Source organism: Paroedura picta, chromosome 11, assembly GCF_049243985.1.
Source record: "Paroedura picta isolate Pp20150507F chromosome 11, Ppicta_v3.0, whole genome shotgun sequence".
In the NCBI taxonomy this organism is placed as follows: domain Eukaryota; kingdom Metazoa; phylum Chordata; class Lepidosauria; order Squamata; family Gekkonidae; genus Paroedura; species Paroedura picta.
This window is the reverse complement of record NC_135379.1, coordinates 47,844,693-47,856,613: the sequence shown is the minus strand read 5'-3', so window position 1 is coordinate 47,856,613 and position 11,921 is coordinate 47,844,693.

Sequence of the window (11,921 nt, the reverse complement as noted above, 5' to 3'; positions counted from 1 at the left end):
AGATGGTTGTTTTAAAACCTAAATATTAGATGGCTATCAGATAAGATAAAGAGCATTAATCTGGAAAGGGTGCCAGTATACTGCCTTAGTTTTTTGAATGTTTACAGCTAGAAATGTGCATCCCACGTAATGGACCTAGATGTCCCATGCTAGCCGTGTCTCGTCAGATCTCAGACGTTAAGCAAGGCTGGCCCTGGTTGGTATTTGGAGGGGAGGCCACCAGAAAGTCTGAGGTCACAAAGTAGAGTCAGACAATGACAAACCACCTTGGAATACCTCTTTCCGTGAAAACCCTATGGGGTCGCCATAAGCTACTTGACAGTATGTGCATATACACATATGCTCACACTCTCTTTTATAGGCAACATGAACCACCAAATGTTAGATGCCTGTAAGGATGGAATGTATTTACTCTTAGAATCTAGCAAAATGGCTGAAATACCACGTAGCTTGTTTTTGAAAGGGCTTTTCCTCCTGTTGTGTGAGTGTCAACTCAGACACTGATCTGAGTTGGTATGCTCATTGCTTTTCAGTCACTGTTTATTGTTTTGCCCCCCAGTACAAATGATTGTATTTGCGTTTCTTGCCAGTAACTTGCCCCCTCTAAGAAACCCAACGAAGTAACCAAATTTAGCAAACATATGCAGTAAATTGCAAGGGGGGGAGGTGAGAACAAAGTGTTCTCTCTGGCATTGTGCCAGATCTGAACAGATGAACTGGTAGTGTGAAGTTTTCATGTATTTTGTTTTCAGTGGACTTCTGAAAAAGTGTTGAAGGTGCCAACACTGACAGGGAATGTGTTAGAGGCAAGAAGCAGCTTTTAAAAGTGGTGAATGAACCATCCATGAGAAGGGTCAAAAGCAGAGGAGGGTGTGTGAGTGAGCGAGAGAGATTAAGACAGCAGCTGGAAGGATATATGAGTGGATAATTATAAAGGTATAGGGTGTGAAAAGGTGAATAAAATAAAGATGAAGGCAAGCAAAACGTTCCATAGAGAGTAAAAGGTATAAAATGCATATGCACTCTAAATGTATACTTCATGTAGTTTAAATATTAGTGTTAGAATCCAATACGTACACCTGTGCAGGGCTCTGTTCCAGGCTCGTAACTTCAGTCAAGTTTTCCATTTACTTGAATGGAATGAGGGAGTGTATCTGTACGTACATGCTGTTCTGCATGCTGCTTGGCTTCCTCCATGAAAACAGACAAACAGGAGATCTGGAATCCCCGGCCTTCTATTTGGACCTTTTCTTAAAACTTTTGGTTCCTATCACTGGACACAATGACACTTCGATCCATAACAGGAATGTACATTTATACAATGAGGGGATGCTATTTGTGTCAATGGATATAGCCTTATTGTATACTAACATTCCCCAAGGCGAAGTGTTGGAAAGGAGGGAGAGTTTAAATCCAGCCGTATCATTTCTGTGCCACATTGCAGAGTTGTGCTTTAAAAAAGAACTTCCAAGTCCATAACACTTTTCTTCTGGCAATTTCTTAGTACTTTTCTGGACAGGCACTGAAGAATTATTAGTTCAGTTTGGCCTGTTCATTAACACTACGTGAGACCATCAAATTTAAAATGAGATGGGACAAATCAAGTATTTCTGGATGTTGTGGTTAGAAACAAGGGCTCTGCAATACATACCAGTGTGTATAAGAAATTCACAGATGTCAGCTCCTTAGCTGGGGATTGCTTCTACCCTTACCATATGAAGAAGATAGATTCAGGTGGGTAGCCATGTGGGTAGCAGCAGAACAACGTTTAAGTCCAGTAATACCTTTAAGACTTAAATTTCATTCATATGAAGAAGAATCTGACATATTCCCACCTTCTGAGACTGAGGAATTAATGTTTAGAATCAGATTTTAAAAACAGGCTCAAATATTAACGAAGCCATTGTCTGATAAAGGTTGTTCAGCAAAGATTTTAAAACAGGCCTTTTACAGGTCTAAGAACACCACCAGATTATCTTTTTGAACTTCAAGAGGGAAGAAACATGGTGCTGATAGAATGGTGATTTACGTATAATAGAACATATACTCTAGTAAGAGATATAATTCAGAAGCACTGGCATCTCTTATCTCGTATCCAGGACATGCTGGTTAGGAACAAAATAATGAACCCATTGCAGACAATGGGAATTTCTCTTGTGGCCATTGTTAAACATACTTTTCTATTAAAAGACATAAGTTTCCTGATTTATCCAATTACAGGATTTTCTATATTAATTTCTTTAATTGTATTTCCAAAGCCATTATATTGTACAATGTCCATGCAACCTCCTATATGTAGGTTTTCCCACAAGATCTGTCAAGATTTGTATCTGTAAACATGGGAGCTGTATCAGAACAAAAAACAACTTTCAGCTCCTCTTGTTCAGCCTTTTGTGACCTTCACTTACACTGATAATAAGTCACACTATGTTCTGAACTTTCATTTGCATTCTCTAAGTTGTTTTTAATCTTAACTTTTCGTACACAGTGTAGTAGATAATTGTATTTTATTTCATGTTTCAGCCACTCAATCTTTTAGGTCCTGATTTGATTTGCAGGTTGGGTTTTTTTTTTTGTTTGTTCCCTTTGTTATTCCCAAGCAAGCACCCAAACTAAGGGCAGCCCAGGACAGTTGATCAAGAGGTTCAATTGCTAGAGAGAAACAGAAACAGACAGGCAGGGGAACAGGCAGACCAACACTGGTCAATGGTCCTCCCTCCAAAGGAGAATCGAATCATCTGGAGGAGGTTTCAAACTAGTTGTGGAGAGCTGGCCCCTGAGATCACCCCAAGTGATTCTCCAAGAAAGCAACAAGTCTCCCGAGGCAGGGTAGGTGGGGGAGGCAGGCTGACATAAATCACACATGCACACATCCCAGGACAGCAGGGGGCTTTTAAATGGAGAGCAGTAGGCAGTAAAGTCAAAACACAAAAATCCCTCTAAACAAACATGCTATGTGAATGAGGAATCTGATCCCAATTTTTCCATCCTCTGCAGCAAGCAAACAAAGCAAAAGCAAACAAGGCAACAGCAACGATGAATCACAACACTAGTAACCCAGGGCAAAAGAAAAAACCCTGGCCCTTGCCTGAGCAAACTAGCTAAGCAATCCCCCACCCTGTCCAGCACCATGCCCAGTACTCCAAAACCACAACACCAACAAAGGAATACTGATTTTGGCTTGTCATGCCATTTGTGCCCATCCCTGCTTGGCAGCCCTAAATTGGCACCCCAGCCTTATTGCCAATGCATGATGCTGCAGTCAGCAATATTCTGGAGCTCTTCTTTAACTTTATTCAAAATAAGCAGTATGGAACAGAGAAAGAGCGCAAGAGCCACAACAGTCCTTCATAGTAATTTGCTCGTCCTCACCTTGTCCAGAACTATAAGGGGAAAAATGACTTGGAGCAGCGCTAAAACACGGAGATGTTACATTATACATTTTCATTGCTGTTGGAGTCAGAACACTGAACTGTGGTTCTTTAAAGGATGATAGATTTATTCTGGCCCAGAGCATTTGTATATTATAGCCCCCTTCATTATATGCCTTAGACAAAACCTCTGCCACAATAAACATGTTAGACTTTAAGGTGCCAAAAGACTCTGTTGTTTTTATGGCTAACTCTTTGGATGTCATTAGTTTCTGGTGGGTAGCTGTGTTGGTTTGCTGTAGAAGAGCCAGATCTAAGTTCAGTAACCCCTTAAAGATCAACAGGATTTCCAGGGTTCAAACTTTCAAGTGTCAAGTTCCTCTTGTCAGATTCTTTTGCCTGTTGTGACCAGTCTGATCCTGTATAGATGGTTCTGTGTTTTAGTTACATTCATTCACCTAACCAGCCTCCATGTGGCAATCTTTTGTTTTGGCCTATGGCTTATACCAGGATTGGCCAGAATGTGGCTCTCCAGACGTCCATGGATTATAATTCCCATGAGCCCCTGCCAGTACATTTTGGCAGAAGCTCATGGCGATTGTAATCTATGGACATTTGGAGAGCCACAGTTTGGCCAACCTTGGATTAAAAAGTAGTCATTATTTTAATCAAATATTTTTCTTTTGTTTTTTGTTTTCGCTTGAAAGAGAAAGCTGTTTTTTTCCCCATGACTCCTCCTTTTTTCATTTCCATTTCTCCCTTTGGGGCTGAGAAATAAGAAATGTCCCACTGCAGACAAACACTAGGGGGCAGTAGAAGGAAACAAATGAGCCCATTCTCTCCCTACTCCATGTACTTAAGCCCTCCTTATCTCAGAGGCAGCATCAGCTTATGCAGAACATTTATGAACAGTATTGTTGAGGGCCAAAATGAAATCGTATAGCTGCGAGGGGGAGAAAAATGAACAGAGAAGCTGTAAAAAAACCCAGATTGTTGGGAAAAAACTGAAGAACTGCGCAGAGCCATAAAGAATGGGCGGTATAAAAAATCCAAATAAATAAGTAATAAGAAACTTGCATGTAACTTGCAAATCCATGCAGTACACCTATTTGTACATGTAATGTAACATAATGAATCGTAGAATGCAATGTAATTTAGAATGGAAGATTAGGATCTAATTCTCTGGACTAAGGACAGGAGCCCTAACTCAGCACAGCCTGTCACTTGTGGGGATGCCTCCATGCTTTGGGGCAGGGGTAGTCAACCTGTGGTCTTCCAGATGTTCATGGACTACAATTCCCATGAGCCCCTGCCAGCATTTGCTGGCAGGGGCTCATGGGAATTGTAGTCCATGAACATCTGGAGGACCACAGGTTGACTACCCCTGCTTTGGGGTTTACAGATGGGGCTGGTAACAGGTCTCTCTTAATTACTCTGTCCTACAACTGGGAATGCATCTACCATTAATCACTAATCTTGACATTTTTATTCTTTCTACTATGTTTTTCAACCTAGAGTTGAACCCAAAGGGCAGATAACCTTATAAATATAGCTTGTTGTTCTAGCAAGACTCTTGAATCTGCTAAATCTAACAAGACTCTTGAATCTTCATTAGACTGCATATTTGCTGGATATTTTCATGATGCTGTTTACGAATTTACAGTTAATTGACTCTCTCCATATATATGTAGTCTAGTGATTTCCATTTCGTCGTCTGAAGAAGCGTGCCTGCACATGAAAGATCACACCTCGAATAACATTTTGGTGGTCTTAAAGGTGCCACTGGACGCAAACTTTATTCTAATTTTTTGCACAGTGAGAAGTTTGGCACTTTTCTCACCACCAACAGCTGTGCTGGAAAATATAGGAATGATATATAGGAGTAAATATATATTTGTCACATCTGTTTGGGGAGCTCATTGCAATGAATGATAGGCACCCCAGAAAGAACACAGAGGGAGTTTTCAGGGAATGAATTTCCCACTAGGCTTAGATATGAAAAATGGGACTGAAGCACCCTATAAAGGGTTACTGCCTCTTCCTTGCCTGTCAGAGCACCTGTCATTTTTACACCTGCATTACAAGCAGAAAACTCAGCTGGTAAAGGGTTCTCATAATCTGTTCTCTGTCTCTGGAAAAACGGCTACGGCTGGATTTCTGCTTGTCAGGTGGTTATCAGTGGCACAGGAGCACAAAAAATACTATCCTGGCTTTCAGACTCCACTCTCAACAAATGCTGAGGTTTATGCCATGCATAAGTTGATCAATTGTATTGATTATTACATTTGACTACACTTTTTAGCTTGGCTCCCAGTGGGCCCACAGGACTCCAGATCAAAGAGGAATGACAGCTAAAGTTCAAGACAAAATGCAAAAATGTTTCTTTGAGAGAGGTGTTTGTATGCTCAGCTGGATCTGGACATAGAGGAGAGGAATCATGCTAGGTCAGGCCCTTCCTTTGATGGCCTCCTTGATGCCAGCTGGAGGAACCCAGAATTCAGGCACCAAAAGCATAAGGTGGTCAACCTTCTGGTGGGGCTTGAAGAGGTCTCAGAATCACATGTGATCCCCAGAAGACAGAAATCAGTTCTTCTGGAAAAAATGGCTGCTTTTGAGGGTTATCTCTATGTCCTTCCTAATCTCCACCCCCAAATCTTCAGGAATTTCTCACTATGGAGGTGGCAACTGTAGGCAGGTGAACCTTTTGCTTCCTGTGACCACCCACCATTCCCACCCAATGTTTTAATCTGTTTTTGGTACCTTTTTGTGACAGGGATAATGATCTTCCTAATTACCTCTGGTCCATAGATAGTTCTGTGTACTGTGTGCTTAAAAAAAGTATTAAAAAGCTAAATTGTGCCATGCTAATTAAAGCAGTGTTCCTGCATTCCTTTCATTGTGCACAATTAATCTGGCTTTGTCTAGCGACAATACTGAAAAAGGGGGTTCAAAATACACAGTAGCCTGTGCCCAATGTCTTTGAGAGACGGCCTCCCTGCCTATACCCCCAAAAGAGCCTTACACTCCAACTGGCTGCAGATCCCTGGCCCCAAAGCAGCAAGCCGGACCTCAACAAGGGCCAGAGCCTTTTTGGTCCTGCCCTCTACCTGGTGGCACAAGGTTTTGTGCATATGCACACGTTCTCAGACAATGGAGCAAAAATCATAAAATATAAGGAGAGAGTAAATTAGTAGTAAATTAGTAAACAGTATCACAAAGGCGTCCACAAATAGATAGCATGAGAATGAACATCAGGTAATTCCTTGCTAGAAAAACATCAGTCTTTTGCAGCGATGCTTCCATGCTTGGGTGGAGCTGGATGAGGCTAGCAACAGGTCTCTTTTAATTACTTCTTTCCACAACTGGGAAAGCATCTGCCATTAATCACTAACCTTAACATTTTAATTTCCCCTATGTTTTTGTGAATGACAATTGAAACTAAAGGACTGCTTTTGTGGGCCTGGAGTTTTCATGGAATTGTAACTCTCCAGGCAACAGTGATCAGTTCCTCTGGAGGAAATGACCAGCTCAGAGGACAGCCTTGGGGCATTTTAGTCATGATGTCCCTCATGCCTCATATTCATCCTCTTTTTTCTACCTCTCCAGGGATTTCCCAGGCTAGACTAGACAGCTCTACTTGGGAGGCATGAACAGTAAGGGAGAAAGCAGTCCTTTCATGAGCCCGACCCCAGGTCCTTTAGGGCAGGGGTAGTCAACCTGTTGTTCTCCAGATGTTCATGGACTACAATTCCCATGAGCCCCTGCCAGCAAACGCTTTAGGGCTTTAAACCAAGCATTAATTGTTTATGGAACCACAAACAGCTCTCAGTTGAAGGCCAGGTATCTCCCCTAAGAAGAATTATTGGGGGGCAACTCTTATGTCAAGCACTTCCCCAGTGCTTGCGGGATTGTGCCTGAGGTGGTGCCAGGTCTTCTGATGTTCACCCTGTTTTCAGAGTTTGATGTCCCTGTGAAGGAAGGAAGAACAGCAGAAGGGAAGCTGGCCCAGTGCTCCCTTCCCTTCCCTTCCCTGCCCAGCCTGCTGGGTATGTAAATTAGTGTGTCAGCAAAATACAAAGATAAACATTTGCCAGTTAATTGCTTTAACTGCAGCCTGACACAAGACCTTCAAGAAGGTGAGGCTTCTCTCACCACTTTGCACTCATGCTCGACTTCTGCACATGGAGCTGTTGAAAGCAGAGGGACACAGCCAGGGTTTGGGGAGCACGTCCGTGTGGGGGGTGTTAACTGTAATGCAGGTCCCTCTTAGTTGGCACCTAGTGGCCAAGAGGCATATAGTTCCGTTGAGCTATCTACAGACCATTTCACACATGCTGAATAATCCACTTTCAGCACGCTTTAGCTATTATCTGCAAGTGAATCTTGCCGTTTTACACAGTAAAATCCAGTTGCTGAAATGAACCGAAAGTGTTCCTGGGACTGGTGGGGTCTATGCCGTTATCCTAAGCAGGATGCCTGGCTGAGAGGCCGTGCTCCATGAGTCAAATAAAATGGAGTTGTATCTCTGCATTGTCGTCACGGACTCTCAACACAGCAGGGTTCTGCTGCCTGTAAGAGGCTGGCAATTTCACTGCAGAAACGCATTCTTTGTATCTCAATGGATGGTCTGTTCTATATGAACTTGTAACCCTGTTTAACCCAACTCAGCTTGGTGGCATAAATGCCACCCCATTCTATTTAATGTTTACTTGGACTGAAGTCATACTAAGCACAGTAGCCATAACTCCCAAGCACGTCAGCACATGATTGCATCCTTAAATGCAGCTGGGCAGAGGCTGCTTCACAGGGACTGTTTATGCACTGGAGGTTTCATGCCAGGCTGCAGGCTGGAGTTTTAGTGGTGGCAGGTTGGCTCTTTCTGCACACAGGGAAGCATTTGGCCCAGTGTGCCTCATCCGCCCCAATTTGTGCTCCTGGGTGGGAGCTGGGGCAGTGAAGTCCCCAGTACATAAACGGTCAGGGTGAGTTCTTTTTTGGGTTGACGGGAGACCCAAACAGTCATCAGCACCGTGGCTTAGTGGTAGAGCATGTTCTTGCCCTGAAGAAAATCCTTGGTTCAGTCCCCAGTAGATAAGAGGCGGGTGATATGAATAATAGGAGAGCTGCTGCCAGTGAGTACACATAACTGACCATGATGACCAATGGTCTGATTCAATATCAGGCAGCTTCATGGGGACACATTTTGGCCCCACAATACTCTGTCCCTGCCTGATTGTCTGGCTGTTCCTATTTGGCCTTTTTCAGCCGTCTTTTTAAAAGCGTTAATGAGCATACTCCTGTGCCCGACATGTACAGATGATGCATCTTGCGAGCATGCTGAGACCAAGCGCCACTGCGTGTTGTTTTATTTCCACTTCTTTTGAGCTGCTGAACACTCCTTAGTTTAAAAATAAAACTGCTACATCAACACCCCCCCTACTTTAGAAGCCGGTGTAATACAGGCTACTGCAGCCTCGAGAAACAGAACCGCAGAGCAGGTGGAGAGGAGCCCTGAGCAGTGTCTAATGGAGGGGAGGGGCACTTTGAATGGTGAACCTTGGGTTGCGGATGAAGGGGGGGCATGCTCACCAAAGGGTCCCTGCACTTATCTGCAAAACATTGTGTGGGCTTGGAATAAGCTACTGCCATGGAGAGCTTTCAGAAGCCCAGAAGTGTGTTTGCAATTTGCATATAATCAGGATTCTGCACTTCAGAAAATTTTTTACATTTTATTTCATAAACACAGGCATCTGCTGCTAATTAAAGCTGCAGCATATAATTACACCCTTTCTTATTAGTAGATATGGAGTCTGACAGTTGCTTAGATACAAAATAAGCAACTACAGATTGTCTCCTGCACTTTAACAAGCACAGGGAGTTTGAACAACAGGATTTTAAAGTTCTGTGTTATCTTCAGTGAATGTCCTGGGCAGGGGAGGGGGAGAGGATGTTAGTCACATTGGAGGTATGTAATTTTAGAAGGAATGGCATTCGGTTGCCACCTCCTCGGTCTACCCCCAAAATCACTCTTGCAAAGATGGATGTGAGCACTAAATAAAGGGGCACAGAACTCGGGACCACGATAGTTTGGGCTTTGCCAAGATTACACATCCGAAATTGTAGAGCTCCAATAATGTATGTTTCCTCCTGTGTTTTGAAATCAGACCGTCCCCCTCGCATCCAAATAGTGAGTCAGGTGCCTTTTTAGATATTTATAAACCAATTGAGTACAATCCAGTAAAATTACTTGCCCCTATATTCCAACAGAAAAATTGTGCAGTTAACTCTCTGAATTCGGTAGGATTCAGAGGCACTTGGGCATGCCTATTTTTTAACTGGAATAGAACAATCAGAGAGAGAGAGAGAGAGCTATGTGCAGAGACAGCATGCTGTATGCTCATCTGCATGCACCACGCCATGCCCTTTGCAGTGCTCATTTTGGCTCCACTGAACTTGCTGGAGAGGTGTATATAGGAACACGTATCCTAGTCCAGAGCCCCCAGAAAATGGGATCACTTGACCACAATTTCCTGTGTCCTGGGGCCATTGTTGTGTGGTATGGTGTAGTGGGTAGAGTGTCAGACTACAATCGGAGAGACCCAGTTCAGATCCCCACTCTGCCATGGAAACTTACTAGGTGACCTCAGGTCAGTCACACTCTCTCAGCCTAGGGCCTAGGCTAATCTTGTTAGAATACGAAAGCGCTGTAGTGTGCATGATTCAACAGCATATAATATCCTACATGAGGCACTAATCTTGTTAGAATACACAAGAGCTGTAATGTGCATGATTCAACAGTATATAAAATCCTACACAGGGCATCAGAGGGGTGTGTAGTTAGCATATTTAGATAAGAACTTGCTGGTATTTTCCAGATAATCTCCTTCTATGTTCTTATATTGGCTAAGCGGGAGACTTTGAGCACCCTTTCCGCCCTGTTTCCTTTCAGATGAAGAACAATAGTTTATCCAGCCTTCAGGCTTTGACAAACCCCAGAGGAGGTGCATTGTGCAGAACATGGTTGGGAAAAACAGCAGTGAACCTGCTTACCTGGGGCCCCTCCCTTTTCCATCCCCTCCAGGCCAACCATTGGACATCCTGAGAGGGATGGTTGTGTTGACATGGTCATAAATGGTCATATCACCCAATAACATTTAACAAAATTTTAAAATATGTAAAAATTAATTAACCCCCACTCACTCAGGAAACTCTTCCAGGGCCATCAAGAAACCCCAGGTTCAGAATGCCTTAGTCAGTTGGACTGTCGACTCTTTCTCTCTTTACAAAGTTGTTTCAATTCTTTAAGCAGCCAGTACTGTACTCCTTTGTGTATTTAAACTCTGCCAACAACTCTAACTCTAAGGCTTGTGGTAAGGGTCAAATGGATGAGGGCAGAACCATCTGAGTCCTTACTAAGAAGAATGGTGGGATAGAAACATCTTAATAAATACATAGGTATCATGAAGGCATTTCTTCCCCCCATCCTTTTTTTCTTTTCTTTTTTGAAAAAGGACATTTTTAATAGCAAGCATTACATTTCCAGCAAAGCTAGTGTCTTAACAAGATGAAAATATAGCCACGGTCTCCATGACAGAACAGCTGTTAGTGTCACAAAGCTTTCTATGTGCACCGTCTGTAATTAGGGAAATGTGTTACTTTTGCCCAATGCAAGCCGGCTTCATCTCCACCAGCTAATGAACTATTCCTTTCTGTTAATAAGCTTTTGTTTTCCTTGCTCACAAGAGCCTGAAATTCTGCTGATACACCTACAAGCACGGGGCCTTTGTTATTAAACTGCAGGGGATGCAATCAGAGTCATTAGTGCCATGGTAATCCTCCTGATCCATTCTGTTATCTGCACAAGTTCTTTTGGAGAGAGAAGTGACTCGTCCAAGGAACATGGCGTGCAAGAATTTATTCTCTTACCACAAAGCACCTTCAAGATTCTGCCTATTTAGACATGTACTATGAAGCATTTTAAAATTAGTGTGGCTGTTTGCACGGGGAAAATGGAAAAGAAAAGTAGGAACTGGGGAAAGGATGAATTTCGTCTCACCCAACAGCCCCACATGAAGGCTTCGTGATCTGCAGGAAAATGCTTGGAAGGTGTTGTTCTCTAAGTGACCAGCAGGGGATGCTATATGAGCACCTTCTTCCACTTACATCTCAACCTCTCACTGTCCCCAATTTGGAAGAAAGGAGGAAAGTCTCTCAACTTTCTTTCCCAGCTGGATATCTCAGCCTGAGTAAAATTGAGGACAATGTTTTAGGGAAAGTCTGTAGACAAAAAGCAAGGTGAGGGAAGATTGAATCCATCCTCCAGTCAGAACTGTTTTTAGGAATCTCTTTTTGTGGAGCTCAGCTGAACATTCACATCGTATGTCGACTGTTGCACCATCAGGTGATTAGATATAATTTTTGTCAATCAGTTTGACATATTCATTTCCCAGTGAATGAAAAACAAGGATCCTGTACTCAGAGGGCCATTGAGCAGCACCTGAAAATGTCGGCAGAGTGATTTAGATGCACAACCTGACTAAAGAGTAGATA